The sequence below is a fragment of the Medicago sativa genome, chromosome 3, assembly GCF_051527215.1.
Source record: "Medicago sativa cultivar Bolivia chromosome 3, Bolivia_mono, whole genome shotgun sequence".
NCBI classification, from domain to species: domain Eukaryota; kingdom Viridiplantae; phylum Streptophyta; class Magnoliopsida; order Fabales; family Fabaceae; genus Medicago; species Medicago sativa.
In genome coordinates, this window is record NC_140751.1 from 70,576,369 (window position 1) to 70,592,684 (window position 16,316).

Below are 16,316 nucleotides of genomic sequence, written 5' to 3' on the forward strand. Positions count from 1 at the left end.
AATCTTTACAAAGGTGAAACCCTAGAAATGGCCGATATTCTATTCTATATAAGTGTGGGTTATATTCACTGTTCTTTGTCTTCAACATTCAGCAAGAAAAGGGCTATGATTACAATGAGAGAGGCTTTAGTAGGAAATACCAATTCAATCGGAAAATCAGAATCTCACCTGAAATTGGCTCTAACTTCTTTCAAAATCCAAAAAAAAAAAAAAAAAAAACTAAGAAAGTCTGAAGTTGAAGGTGCCACCTCAGTACCCTTTTCATCAAAAGGAGGTTTGGGTTTGGTATCTCAGTTTCTGTCTTCGTCTTCTTTCTCCTCTCCCTCTTTCTCTTTCCGTCACTTCAAATTGGATTGGGTTTTTTTCCTACAGTGGCAGAGCTTTCATAATTTATACTTGATATGAGCCCCCCAACCTTCTGATTTTCTTCTGAGTATTAGTTTATTTAGTTATGTTTGGTAAAAAAAAATTGTTCTTTCATTGTTACAATTTTTTTTTGCATAGATTTTATTGTGGATGGGGAAATAGTTGTTTTTTTTTTTTTTTTTAAAGTTTCAGTGCCTACAGAAAAAAGCTTGAATATAGCTACTACATGTTTTTTAGAAACAATATGGTGGGATTTGTTGTAATAGGGCAGAGGCCAGACAACCGTAGAGATGGAATCCACAGATCTGTGTTTTTTCCTACAGTGACAGATCTTTCTAAATTTACACTTGATATGAGCCCTTCAACCTTCTCATATTCAATTTGTCATTATTAACTTTTTTTTTAAAAAATTTGTTTTGTTCAGAAATAGTTTTATTTTGCATGAGAAACATTTTTTGTTGTTTTCTCATTGAAGATTTAGTGCGTACATGAAAAGCTTGATTATAGCTCATGTTTGTTCCAATTTCCCTCAACCTAACCAAATTGGGGTTAACACTAGCGTCTTTGGTTTCTATGCCTGATTAATTGTCGTATTTGATTAATCGAGCGTGCAAACTACAAATGCTATGTGTTGAACCGGGTTTAGTTAGGTTGTTGAAGATCGAATCAAACCAATCAACCATTAACATGTTTTTGTGGGTTTTGTTGTATTAGAGAAACCATTAGAAAAGATTTAGAGGTCAATGAGTTGGATCCAAATTTGGTTTATGATAGAACACTATGGCGTCATTTGATCCATGTAGCCGACCCCACTTAGTGAGTAGTGGCGGCTAGATAACCATAGTGAGGGAATCTACATATGTTGATTTTTTTGTGAGACATGATTGCATTGATAAAGCCGTTACAGTGTCAACTCGGAGTAATAACTAGCCGGAGCATACATGCAACTCTGAAAGTGTCAAGCTTCAAAAATGTTTTTACCTAATTTCTTGAGAGTTGAATGCATCGACCATCTCCTACATTTACCTCTTTGTTTACATTTGTTGAATCAGTTCAAATTGGGAAGTGAACATTGAATTGCAACATTTGTTGATGCTCAATTAAACCTCTTCAGTTTCCCCCTTCAATTCAATATTTTTGAAGTTATATAAGTAAGTTATCGCAGATATGTGTTCACTTCACTATTCAATGTAGTACTAGATATGAAATGTGAATATAGACTAGATAAATCTTATAGTAAAGTGTACAAACCAAATAAATCTCATTTCTCAGTATTGTAACTTATAGTTTAAGCCTCAATTAGTTTTGCTTAGAGTTGAATCTCTAGAATGGACCAAGTCAAAATAGGTTTTGGCTGATGTGAGATGCATAACCGAATTATCCTTGGTTTGCAAGATAAGGGATCATTGAAGTTGGATATCTTTATTTGTCTCCGATTTGTTTTTAGAACCAATTTTGTTTTCAGATTCTTTTTTTTGCTCGTCACCTGGATGCAGCAACTATGGTTACAGTACAGGAATAGTTTGTTGTGCAGAATTTAACCAATGTATTCTTTTTAAAATCTGCAAGCAAGAAATAGTTTATAAGTGTGGGTTAGATTCATTGTTCATTGCTTTCAGCTGTTTTGCTTGCTGAAGGTAGAAAAATGGGGCAATGATTACAATGAGAGAGGTCTGTAGTGGGAAATACCCAATTTAATCGGAAAATCATAACTCAACTTCTATCAGAGTTAGGTTTCTCTCCATTTATCAATATCAACAAAAACATGAAAAGAAAAAGAAAATAATGAAGGTTATAACTTGAAGGTGCCGCCATACCCTTTTCGCCAAAGGGGTTTGGCTTTGGCATCTCATATTCTATCTCCCTCTTCCTCTTTCTCTTACAGTCCCTTCTAATTGAATTGAGTTTTTTCCCGCAGTGACAGATTTCATAATTTACACTTGATATGAGCCCCTCAACCTTCTGACTTTCCATTATTATGATTAATAATAATAACTTATTTGATTTTAATTTTTTTTTTTATTCAGAGTTTTTTTTTTTTTTTTTTTGCACTGATTTTAATTTGGATGGGGAAATACTTGCATGTTTTCTCGTTGAAGATTCAGCGCTGACAGAAAAAGCTTGATTGTAGTAGCTACTGCTTGTTTTCTGGTGAACATGTTTTTCAGAAACAATATGGTGGATTTGTTGTAATTGGGCAGCGGCCAGACAACCGTTGAGATGGAATCCACAGATGTCGAGTTTTTTCTTGTCTCACCATTCTACTAATTCCATCTCACAATTTTTCTTATTTGTTATCTTCTAATTAAATTTAATTGTTCATTTTGATGTAATTTCTGTTATTTTGACATAAACCTTTGCGGTTTTATAATGAGTTAATTAGGAAGAAGACAAAGTAGAATGACATGGGTGCTGTGTTTGGGATCTAAATGATGCATTTGCACACTTTTTTTTTTATTTCTTTTAATTTATTTGATTTGATATAAATTAAGAGCTTTTTCTCTTTATGTGTTAATCAATACAAGAGGAAGATATGTGTGGATGGGATAGAATTGCATGTTAGTATTTGATACTGAGAATTTGACAAGACTTGATTACACTGTATAATTTGTGTTTGTGGCTTGTTATATTTATTTAATAATATAAGTTGTTTACCTAGGTACATGAAGTGGTAACCTGCCAGAGCATATATTGCAATGGTGATAGTCTCTACTTAAGAAATGTTTACGCGGAATAATGTCTTGATGGTTGAATGCATCAACCATCCTACATTGAACTTTTTGTTTACACTTGTTCATCTTTCCCTAATAGAAATGCGCGATGCTGTATAAGTGTGAGTTGTATTCTTCTACCAAGGCTTTTAGGGTTTCGCCAGTTTTGCTGAGCCTCAAGATTAGAGCAGTGATTAGAATGTGATAGTTGTTTACCTGTTATTGAAGGTGTAGCAACCTCAATGGTTAATGCAGCAGATATGAATACTTAGGGTGTGTTTGGATTGAGGGTTTAGGAGGGGAAGGGAGGGGAGGGTTCACTTTTATTTTTCAAATTACGAACAATGTAAAATGTTTTTTCAAAATAAGTTAAGTGTTTTTTAAGTATTTTATAATCATTTATCTTGTTGGTAATTCGATTTTCTAAAACACATTTTATAATGTCCGTAATTTAAAAAGAAAAGTAAGCCCGCCCCTCCCTTCCCCTCCTAAACCCTCAATCCAAACACACCCTATTAATCAATGTTCCTGAGAATGGAAAGGCAATGGTATAGAAATGTAGGATAAGCAATGTTCCTAAGAATTTGGTGAGACATTGATGAGCTATGAAGCACGGACACCAGACACGACACGGATAATAATTTGAGAAAATGACTAAATTCAGTGTAATCATAGGTGTCGTGCTTCCGAGGAGTGCTGTGCTTCATAGTTGACGAGTCTTTACGGTATGAACTTTGTGTTGTGGCATATTGGATTGAGGAATTTGTCAAGGGCTGTCTGTACCATTTTTTAAGTTAAAATCATGTGCTGGTTATAGAAAAACATATCACTTGTTTGTGACTGTATATACAACCAAGTGCTGTACTTAGCGTCTCTTTGTTCTTGCATGAAATGATGGATATACCGCGTCTTTGCAATTGGGTGAGTGTTGATTATGTTTTTGAGGTGCTGCTTCAGATATCATGCAATGCACCTCTGGTTAAGTATTTATTCAATAAGTTATTCCAGGAAAAGAATATAAGCATTTACAAGTTAACAAGTTAAACGTTGAACTTGCTGAATTAAGTTTCAGCTAATGGCCAATGCTCTATTCTATATAAAGCGTGGGTTAGATTCATTGTTCATTGCTTTTAGCTGTTTTGAAGAAGGTAGAACGAAAGGGGCGATGATTATAACGAGAGAGGCCTTTAGTGGGAAATAATAACTTCTATCAGAGTTAGGATTTTCTCCATTTATCAATATCAACAGAAAATGAGAAGAAAGTGAAAACAAAGGAGGTCAGAACTTGAAGGTGCCGTCACACCCTTGTCACCAAAGGGTTTTGGCTTTGGCATCTCAGATTCTGTCTTCGTCTTCTTCCCCTCCTCTTCTTCTTTCTCTTACTGTCCCTACAAACTGAATTTAGGTTTTTCCCACAGTGACAGATCTTTCAAAATTTATCTTGATATGAGCCCCTCAATCTTCTGATTTTCTATTGTTATGATTATTTTAACTTTTTTCTTTTAAAAAATTGTTTTGTTCAGAGGGTTACTTTCTTTTTTCTGCACTGATTTTGTTTTGAATGAGGAAACATTTTTCCTGTTTTCTTGTTGAAGATTTAGTGCGTTCAGAAAAAGCTTGATTATAGCTGCTGCTTGTTTCTGTTTTTACAGAAACATTGTGTGTTTGTGGTAATCGAACAGCGGCCAGACAACCATAGAGATGGAATCCACAGATGTGAGAGTTTTTTTTTTTTTTTTGTCTCACACTTTTACTAATTCCATATCACATTTTCTTATGTTTAATTGTTCATTTTGATGCAAGTTAACAATTTTGATGTGAATTTCGGGGTTTTATAATATGGAAGAAGACAGTTTTATGGAATCAATTTGCTGCTTTTGCATTTGCACTATTTATTGTTCTCTTGTAATTTAATAATAATTAATAGCTTTCACATTTGTCTATTAATCAAAATACTGAATAAAGTTATGTGGGGATGGTATAGAGTTACATCCTAATATTAAGTTGTTTAGCATATGTGCAATGATAGTGTTAGCTTAAGAAATGTTCATACCATCTCTTACATTAATTTTTATCAACGTTTGTGCAGTAAGTTCAAATCGTGAACCAAACATTGAATCGAAACGTTTGTAGATGTTGATGCCTAATTAAGACCGTTCAATCACCCCCTTATTATTGAAGGTGTAGAACTTCAATAGTTTCGATGCAGTTATTTTTATACTAATGCATGTTTGCAATAAATAACTGCTTGGTTAGAAAACATCAGATAATGATGCTGTAATTTTTATACTAATCATGTTATAGGAGGTTGAGTCAGGTAGAGTGCTGTAATATATCCTCTGAGCAAGCTGATTGATCCGGATGATTGCACTATTTGTAGATTTCTTTTTATATAAGTAGTGATTAATAAAAAAAATGTCCAGTTTTTGTTAGTCTCTGATTGGGGTTTTTTTAGCCAATGGTGCTTTAAGATATTTTTTTTTCGGTTGCTAGTCACCCTTCAACATCTACAGAAAATGTGTCGCTGGCTTGCTTTTTCTGTGTGGAACTTACAGTTGGTGTAATTGATCTTCATCATACGAACAGTGCTAGTACCAGCGTTATTGGTTTTTTTTTTTTTTGTAGGGAAATTAGGAAATGGTTTTGCAATCTTTTGTTAAAAAAGTAAAATGATAAAAGGAGGTTGAAGGTGGAGTGAGAGCTGCAAACTTGTGTCAATTGTGGGAATAATACATAAAAGACCCAGCATGACATCAATTCTAATTTGTCACAATTGATGGCATAAGAAGGGTATGTTTTTGTTTAATTTAACATATTGTTCTCTTGATTCATTTCATGTTATTTTTAATCAATTTGGTTTAAACTCTTACTTATCTTCATTACCGCTTTAAAAAGACTTGTTGGACCCTTTTCTCTTAGTATGAGAACTATTTGGCCTTTTGAACATGTAATTTAAGGGCATTTGATCCTTTCACTCTAGGATCTAGATTGAATTGGAGTAAAGGAAAACCAGTGATGATTATAAATGCTATATAGAATTGTTAGGAACAAGAATGACTACAAATTGATGAACAGGGGACAACCTGTTAATATTTTGTATTTTATGTTTGATAAGGTAAAATAAATAAATTTTCAGGAAAAAATTGAGTTATATGAGTTGTATCCTTTGTTCGCCACTTTTAGTGATTCAGCATTTTGCGGAGCCGAAAGTGCAGGGCAGTGATTAGAATGAGAGAAGCCTTGAGTGGGAATACCCAATTCCATTGATAAATTCGTAGATAGAAACACTTTTATTCTCTTCACCCCCCAAAAATCAAACAAAACAAAATCGAACCAGAAGCTTTGAGCTTAATGGTGCCGCCGATCCTTTTAAACTAAAGGGGTTTGGCTTTGGTATCTCAGGTTCTATCTTCGTCTTCCTTCTCTTTTTTATTCTCTTATCGTCCCTTAAATGGAATTGGGTTTTCCCCACAGTGACAGATCTTTCACAATTTACACTTGATATGAGCCCCTCAACCTTCTGATTTTATATTATGATTATTAACTTATTTGTTTTAAAAATTTGTTTTGTCAAGAGTTGTAGTTTTGTTTTTGGCCTGATTTTGCTTTGGACGAGGAACACTCGTGTGTTGTTTTCTTGTTAAAGATTCAGTGCGCACAGAAAAAGCTTGATCATAACTACTACTGCTTCTTTTCTCATTTTCCGAAAAATGGTGGGTTTGTTGTAATTGGGCAGCGGCCAGACAACCGTAGAGATGGAATCCACAGATCTTGAGTTTTTTTCCTCACTTCTACTAATTCCATCTCACATTTACTTTATGATTAACTGTTAATTTTAATTTATTGGTTTATTTTGATGTACTTTTATTGTTGACATAAATTTTGGGGTTTTATGACTGGGAATCTTGAGTCTGCATATGAATACACTCTGTTTTGAATCAATTTGCTTGATTTACACTCTTTGTTCTGTTTTAATTTGATAAAAAAAACAAGAACTTTTATATTTATGATAATCAATACTAAAGTAAGGTATGTGGGGTGGTATAGAATTGCATTGCATGTTTTAATTGATGCTGAGAATTTGGTGAGACTTGATGACAATGATGGGTTGTGTTTTGTTTTATAATAAGTTGTTTGTAGCTTTGATGTTTTATAATAAGTTGTTTACCTGGTGAAGTAATAACTTGCAAGATCATATGTAGCTGCGAAATGGTGAAAGTGTTGGCTAGGAGATGTTTATACCTAATATCATGAAAGTTGAATGCATCTATTATTTATCTCGTACATTGACCTTTTTTTTTTTCTTTCTACATTTGTTGTTTCAGTTTAAGCTTCAATTAGTTGCTCTTTAAACTCATTCATCCGTAGATAGCAAGAAAGGAGTCATTGAAGTGGATACCTTCATTTGTCTCTGATTGACTTTTTATTAGTTGCTCTTTAAACTCATTCATCCGTAGATAGCAAGAAAGGAGTCATTGAAGTGGATACCTTCATTTGTCTCTGATTGACTTTTTTGGAGACAATTATGTTTCGGATTATATTTTTTAGGTTGCTCGTCACCCTGATGCGGCAAATATGGTTGCAGTACACGAATAGTTTGTTGTGCAGAATTAAACTTGAATCATGTCTCTTTCATTCAATCATCTTAACCAATGAATTCTTCACACATATATTTGTAATGTCATCCCCAAACAAGTAACAGTGTTTATTGAATTCATAAATCATGTGAGGCCGAATTTATGTACAATATGCTCTCACCGCTTAACACAAAACCAAAGCTTGTGCAACCAATGTTTCACTCTGAACTCAATTTATATCCTTATGTTTTCTTGGTTAATCTTGGTTGATATAGTTTGAGAGTTATATAGGTGCTTGATGCATTTGATTGTCGATTGTCACATTTGATTGTCGATTGTCACATTTAATGGATGCATTTGACTCATGAATGGATGGATTTTCCTGTCTTAATGCAATAACTGGATCATTGGCTTTCAGATCGAGGGGTTGACGGCAGCATATTCTATTTGTTCTTGGCTGATGACATGTTTTGGCCATGTTAAGTTGCTAAATTTTCATTTCAAGTATTATACTCAAGATAGCTGGAAAGCCAATTCCTCTTGACAATGGAGAATCTTGCATTAAGGGATGAAGGAGCTTGATACTGATAGCAAAATCCTCGGTATAATGAGTTTTTTTATTTTATTTTATTGAGGTGTAAGCATATTTAAAGTACTAATTGATGCTATCCTGTGACCAAAAAAAATAATTAAAGGTATAGTGATGACTTTGGACTGCTATTTTGTCTTGTATTCAAGGTGCTGCTAGTTAGAAACGTTTTTTAGTGTGGCTGAGATTTTAGAAGTAAAGTTGCTTTTGTGGGTGTCTGTTTGCTATGATGCTGATTGTTGGGCTATTATTGTTAAAAGTATTTACCATTTATTAAAAAAGACGCTAAAAAAAATAAGAGTTCTAAGAAATTTTAATTTAGATAAGATTAAACTGATCACCACAATGTTATCTTCCCATCGAATGAACAGCTGTGTTTAAATATCGAATCAAATTGGCCTCATCTGCACAAAACTTAACAGCAAAAGTAATTATGAAAAAATATTTTGAGAAACGGATTTTAAGAAATTGCCATAAGTATTTTATTTTTTTTAAGAAGCCAAACAAGAAATTTTCAAAAGTATTATATCATTTTTTTAGGTCTAATGTCACCATTATAACCCATAAATCTATTGCAGGTCATTATTTATTTTTATAAACTAGTGCAATTTCCCGGCGTTGCTGCATGGTCCTAGGTGCACGGGCGCTTCTAGCAGCCCCTCGTGTGCGAATTATGCAGTTTCCAACCCTTTTTCAAACGTTCTTGCGTCTTCCAATGCTTTGGAATTTTAAATGAATTTTTTTCACTTTGTATTGTCTTCAAATGTCTTCTAAGAACCATTAATCTTTAATATCCATATACTCGATCCTTCACTTGATGTCTTATTTTGTCGATTTACATATTTCTCACTAAAAAGACTCAAAACACCCATGGAGTTGAATGATTTGGGATAAAACTAAATTACAACAACTCGAATGAAAACAATACAAAAAGTTTCTCAAATCATTACCAACTCGTCTTATTGACTTCTAATTTGCCTTCAAATGCAAAAACAAAAAAAAAACTAAAAACATAGTTAAAAACATTATATGTTATTCCATCATCGCCGACCTTCTATGAAAGGTTGGAAGGATACACAATCATATGCTTAAACTATATTGACAAACAAAACATCAAAATTTTGATACAAAATCATACATCCAATGAGGTGTGAGTAGCTTATACGAAATAAGGAGGTGCCAAAAACAACTCAATCTAATTTGACTCATTTATAGGCTGATCAACATTATTTGGGTCTGGACACACAAGGTCGGCCCATTTGATCAATACTATATAGAGTAATGATACGTCATCCTACCACTGACAGTGCAACATATTTTTTTAAAACAGCGTCAGAGAAAACCTAGGAGTTCAGGCCTAATCGATTCAACAAGACAAATCAGGTATACAATCTAGAATTGATGTATTTATTTATCACGCCACAAGACAGGTTTATGTCAATTTTCCCCTATTCTTATGTTTTGTCGTGATTTCGCGTTTTATGGGTACGCATGATGAGTTTCGAAATGAGTTATCCTAAAAAGTAATTAAGGAATAATTAAAAATTCATTTACAGATCTGAAAATTTGATAGATACGAGAATCAAATTTGAGAATTATACCTTCAATTTGAATTCATATAGCTTTAAAATCAAACTCATATGAAAACATATTTAGATGGTTTTCTTAGGATTTTGAATTAAATTTAGAGTTACAAGTTATTCAGATTTGAAATGGGCACTGATAAAACATCAGATGACCACATTATCAAACTTAACTCAAATCGGACTATTCGAACAAATAATGGTTCCATGACCATTAAATTGATATGAAGGTGAATACTATAGTAAATCTATTATAGTTTTTGCTTTTGATCGCAGTAATTCTGTTTTTTTAACCCTCCCAGGCTGGTTTGGTGGTGTCGGCTTGGACTTTTAAATGTGCTCCTCTCAAGTTCTCAAGTTCTATTATCCCCAATATCAATTTGAATAGGTTAGTTTGGATTCTTAAAAAAAAATGTTTTTCTTCCTTGCCACATGCCAGTCTCCCATTGGATGTCGACGACTGACATGGTAGTGATGATGTAGCAATTCTATGCCATGTGGCAAGGTTCAATCATCATGATTCTGTGAGTAGATTTAGTGTGACTTGGACATCGCATGAACCAAACGTGATGTAATCAGGGCCGAACCAAGTCATAGGCCAGAGGTGCGGCAACCTACGACCCAAGTTTTTTTTAGAGGGGAGGGTTGTGTATATCAATTCATTTTCTAATGCAAATGAAGAATAATATGGTATTATGGTGTTATGGTGACTTGGGGTGACAACATAGTTGATATGTCAATCGTCATGATTAACGCATGTCTCATTCATCATGTATATAAAAAAATATGATATATTATATATGGAACGACGTTGGATGGAATCTTAATTTGTGGGAGTAGATTCTATAGAATTTTACGCACCATATAGAAAATGTTATCTGAAGGAATTTTATAAATTATATACTTCCAAAATTCAATCACTAGAAAAATATTCACAACTTTTTACTAGTGAATTTTCTAAATGAATATTATTGTTTTAGATATCAGGGTTCTTTGAAAAGTGGATGAAGAAGCAAGAGGTTGGAAAGAACAATGATGAAATGCAAAATTTTGAAGGACAAAATCATCATATGGTATGTATTGTTGACCATGGAATAAACAGTTACATAATAATTTCTGTAATTGAATTCATTTATTTTGTTGCTAAAATGTGATTTCATGCTTCCTCTGATGTTACTTATTGTCCATGCAGAATGCAATGAAAAATATATCTCTTCAGATCCCTGCTCTGAATAATTCAAGTTGGATCATATTCATCCCATCAATGGGACAACTCCACAAAAAATGAGCCTCATTCTTCTTTCGCAACTGACTCAGCTTATTCCAATGGTTCTTCTCGATGTCTAGTGCATCGTTCATACAAGTCAGCAGAGCATTGAGCAATAAAAGCAACCTGCAGGTGACTTTCTCGAAGCGCCGCAGTGGGCTCTTCACGAAAGCTAGCAAGTTTTGCACCCTCTGTGGTGCATATGTTGCTCTAATTATATTCTCACCTGGTGAGAAGGTATTTTCATTTGGTCAACCAAGTGTTGAAACGGTCATAAATTGTTATTTCTCTCAGTTTCCACCCTAAAACAATGGCGTGATGCAATTCAATGAGGCATAACGTATCACCAAAGTGCGCAAGCTCATTTTTGGTGGAGTTGTCCCATTGATGGGTCGAATATGATCACACTTGAATTATTCAAGAAGATTCTTGAATAATTCAAAAGTTGGATAATATTCATCATACCAATGGGAAGAGTCTACAAAAAAAGAATTGAGCTTGCACACTTTTGGCGCTACGGTATGCCTCAATGAATTGCATCATGCCATTGTTTTAGGGTGGAACCTGAGAGAGATAACGATTTATGACTGTTTCAACATTTGGCTGACCAAATGAAATTACCTTCTCACCAGATGAGAATATAATTAGAGCAACATATGCACCATAAAAGGGTGCAAAGCTCGCTAGCTTTCTTGAAGAGTCCACTACGACGCTTCGAGAAAGTCACTTGCAGGTTGCTTTCATTGCTCATCTTTTTCATCACAATCTTTTGTCGACCTCGAGTTTTCTTTCCGCTCGACATGGCTAAAGCACACAGAGAGAGAGAGAGAGAGAGAGAGAGAGAGAGAGAGAGAGAAATATGGGTGGGTGTGTTTGTTCTATAGACTAAGAAATTACACATTGTAATTGGGTGTGAAGGGGTCATTTTATAAACAAATTTTATGAGTATATTTTTGAAAATCTACCTTTTCGTTACATTGAAATATTTACTGGATCGAGAGATTCTCATCAAATCTCTTTTAACATGGCTTATATGGCAGATGATTCAATGTTAAAAAATGTCATTCTTTTATATATATATATATATTAGCGTAAGCAACACCTGTTTGATAAATTGTATTTGGATAATTATAAGAATTTGCAATAATTATTTTCATATTAATTTATTTATATAAAAATTAATGAGTGTGGTAAAGAATAATGATAGTATCCTTTACAAACAATGTAGTAGGTTTATTACTCACTTTTGTAGGTCTAAATTCACCGCTCTCAAGACTAGGATTTATAGGTGTTTTATTCAGTCTTAGTATGAAACAAAATCGATCGACCAATTGATTTACAATGTCGTTGATGAACTATATATTTGTAATTTAGGATCGAATTGAAAAACAATAAGAAAAAAATGTATGTAAGTAATCATGCTTGATACATTAAACACTTTTTGGATCTTATTGCACCTTTTTGACCAAGTTTAATGAAAAATGAAAGGTCAATCTATACAAAAAAAAAAAAATTAAGGACTAACTTGTTCGAATCCACTATGAGATGGTTGCAATATGACTACTAGCGTCACTTTAATTAATAATAATTTCATTCTTCCTTGTTATTCAAAAATTAGTTTTAACCTAGTAGTCAATTTTATAAAATATTATTAATTTTATTACCATGCAATAAATTAAAATTATGACACAACTAAAAATATATTAATTTAATTAATTATAATATATTACTAGACTTTTGACCCGTGCGTTGCATGGGTTTTCTCGACTATAATAGAGACCAATAAATAATCTTTAACCCGTAAGATCATTGATATGGTAGAAAATATTTTCTTAAAAAAAAAAGGCAAACGGATAGGAATGAAATTGGTGTGCAATGCATTTTTTTATATGGAATTTGTTAGGTTAAACAATTGCAAACCTAATAAAGCAAATGAGCGGGAAAAAATTAGGTTAAGTTGCTGCTGACGTAACAAAATTAATAAATAAGGATGATGATTCAAAGAAAAAAGTATAATTTTTTAATTAAATTAGTTTTATAAAGTACTAATTATCCTTAATTTAATATTATGAAAAAAAAATCACCTTTAATTTATTACATTATTACACGCATGACAATGTAACCAAAAAAAATGGGAAAATCACACTCAACTCCCCGGAGGTTTACATAAAAAACACTAACACCCGCTCTAGTTTTCAATTAAACACCAACCTCCCTTAAATTTTATCTAAAGTGGCAAACACCTCCCTTTTGATTAACACTGTTACTTATATGTTAGTTAACTGTTAACTCTTCTAATTTCATTCTTTTCCTGCTTTTGCAATTTGGGAAATTTTCAGGGAAGATTGTTTATCAACAACTTCAAAGTTTGAACCTTTATCATTAATTTCATTTTCGTCTTTCAAATTAGCATTTTTTGAAGCTCCTCATCAAGCTGAATCTAGAGATTGAAACGTGAGGATTGACGAGGTATATTCGAATCCAGATCCCTCTTGCATCACCATGTAATAGCACAGGGCGATAACTCCTCCTTTCTGCTTATTTTTATTAATTAATTAAATTAATAACATTGTCGGATAATAGTTTTGTATTATTTTTTTAAGCATTTAATGTAATGAAGAATGATTAGTGATGAAACTAGAATAACCATAATAGCAATGCGACAGTGGAAGAGAATGACAAAAAGTGTATGAAGGTGACTCTAATGAAAATCAACAGTGATTTAACGGTGTTAATTGAAAGGGAGGTGCTTGTTAATTTGAATAAAATTAAAGGGAGATTAGTGTGTAGTTGAAAACTAGAGGGGGTGTTAGTGTTTTTTAAGCAAACCTTGGGGGAGGTGGGTGTAATTTCCCAACAAAAAAAACGCGTATGGCAATTATGCTTAATTTGTTACTGAACATGGATACCTAGTCAATCCATTTGTTAAATAAAACTCTAGCTTAAATAAGATTTTAATAGTTATAAATGTCTAAATTTTTGTTTTTATTCCCTTTAAAAAATATTAGCAAGTTTTGGTTTTTCAAATGTTTTTCGTTACTTCTTTGGTCTCTAGTTTTAATCAAACTGTGTGTATCTCTCGGCGCCTGTTTGATGTTCATATATGATATGATAAAGAGTTGAATAAAGATAGAATATGACAGTGACATGATAAACACGTATCATATCTTACGTTTGGTGAACATGATAAGAAAGATTATAGCATTCTTTTATCCTATCATATGTTTGATGTACACTTTTATTAAAAAAACACATAATCCAATTAACATTTTTTTTTTTCAATCAACATGCTTCGTAGAAAAACTGAGAATATAGCTTTTTCAATTAACATGTTTTTTTTTTTTTTCAATGTTTTTTTTTTCCTTTCCAATTAACATGTTTTTCAAACTAACATTTTTCTCCCCAATTTAACATGCATCATAGAAAAACAAGAATATAGTTTTTCAATCAACATGTATTCAACTATGAAGAGAAAAAAAGCAAAGAAATATGATTAAACAAGGACAATAAGGAATCGATTCATATGAATGAACTACGTGAAAGTGTTTAAGTGATGAAATAATGATGTCCAAGAAAGATTTTTCAATCCTATTAAATTTGTAACCCACAAAAAAGTAAGGATTAAAATAACAGAGGTTAAACGGGAGCGTCATTCCACCCAATTTGCATGGCAACAAAACCATTGATCATTTTAATCCTTACTTGATGAGAAGACATTTTTATTTGGTCACCCAAATGTTGAAACGGTCATAAATTGTTATCTCTCATGTCCCACCCCAAAACAATGACATAATGCAATTCATTGAGGCATACCAAAGTGCGCGAGCTCAATGCTCTATTGACAAAATATGAACGATGTACTGGACATCGAGAAGAATCATTGGAATGAGCTGAGCCAGCTACGAAAGAAGAATGATGTTCATTTTTGTGGACCATTGGACAGAAAACAAAATACTATTCAAAATAAGCTATTAGACTACTGATTTCTTGTTACAGTGCGTATTAAACTAATTACTTGTTACAGTGCGTATTAGAGCTCGTTCGTTATAGCTTTTATAAAATAATCACTTTTAAGAGTCTTGCATCCGTTTATTACAACTTTTAAAAAATATCAAAATCTAAAAAAAAAATCTAAAAATAACTTCAAATGAGAAGTTGTTAAGAGTAGTTTCTAAAAAAAATATATTTTTTTAGAGGAGAGAGAAAATATGGGTCAAAAGATTGAACTAATTTTGTGATAAAAAAACCCCTTTTATATAGTTGTATCCAAATAAACTAAATTATTTTCTCAAACAATTGACTTTTATTATGGTAAACAAATGCAAAATGTCCTCGTTAGCTTAACTCAGTTAGTTTGGACAATGCATAATATATGCAAGGTCTGGGGCTCAAACCCTGACCACCACAAAAAAAAATATGCAAAATAGTTCTTGTGAGCTTAACTCAGTTGGTAAGGACAATGCATAAAATATGCAAGGTCCGGGGTTCAAACCCCGACCACCACAAAAAAAAATGCAAAATAGATTCTGATTTCATAAAATCTCTAAAAAATAATCTTTAAATTATTTTTTGTCAAATCACTTTTATTTTAATCCGTAACAAACAGGTCCTTAATTTTATTTAGGATTGAGTAGTTAAATTCTTAAAATTTATTCCCTCCATCTCAAATTAGGTTAGGATAGGAGGATGTAAGATAACGACTTTTTTAAATTAGCTTATTTTAGAGTTTATATAAAATAGCTTATACAAATAAATAAATTTTTATGTATTATTTATAAGCTATTTATATAAGCTATTTTCCATAAGTTCAAAAATCTGTTTCACGCGAGTTTCTTTGTTCTCTCTAGTCTCTCCCAATCTCCTTTTTGAGTTTCCTTCTTCCTCCCTTTTCTCTTCAGGTGTTGAAATCAGATTCATTGATTTATCAATTTTTGCTCATTTTTTCATTTATAGAAACATCAACATCTAAACATAAATAAATCTCAAACATTTTTGGATCAAAGATCGAAGAGTTTTTTATTTGAAAATACAATGAAATGTTTAGAAAAGTTAAACCCTAGAATTAGGTGGTTCTCTATTTCTCTGTTCATTGCATTCAGCTGTTTTTGTGAAGTTAAACCTTTAGTTGGAAATATTACTTGATTCCTCCAGAACATTCTGATTTTCCATTCTTATGATCATTTTAGCTTATTTGTGTTTTGAAAAATTGTTTTGTTGTTCCGA

General features: G+C 32.6%; 1 long non-coding RNA gene and 2 pseudogenes across 7 annotated transcripts in view; all 3 read left to right on the plus strand.

Moving 5' to 3' along the window:
• The window catches only part of LOC146939731 (uncharacterized), a 35,038-nt gene that overhangs the window by 6,175 nt on the left and 12,547 nt on the right, over positions 1 to 16,316 (plus strand). For 4 of the 7 annotated variants that reach the window (XR_015033023.1, XR_015033029.1, XR_015033026.1 and 1 more), the window contains 3 exons: positions 4,730 to 4,793; positions 5,703 to 5,867; positions 7,403 to 7,914. This is a non-coding gene — a long non-coding RNA (uncharacterized LOC146939731). Of the gene's footprint in view, positions 1 to 4,729; positions 4,794 to 5,166; positions 5,259 to 5,702; positions 5,868 to 7,402; positions 7,915 to 16,316 lie in introns of those variants that run through there. The other 3 variants (XR_015033024.1, XR_015033027.1, XR_015033025.1) reach the window with 3 other exon arrangements.
• Positions 2,501 to 2,649, plus strand: LOC146939733 (small nucleolar RNA snoR143; annotated as a pseudogene).
• Positions 6,778 to 6,890, plus strand: LOC146939734 (small nucleolar RNA snoR143; annotated as a pseudogene).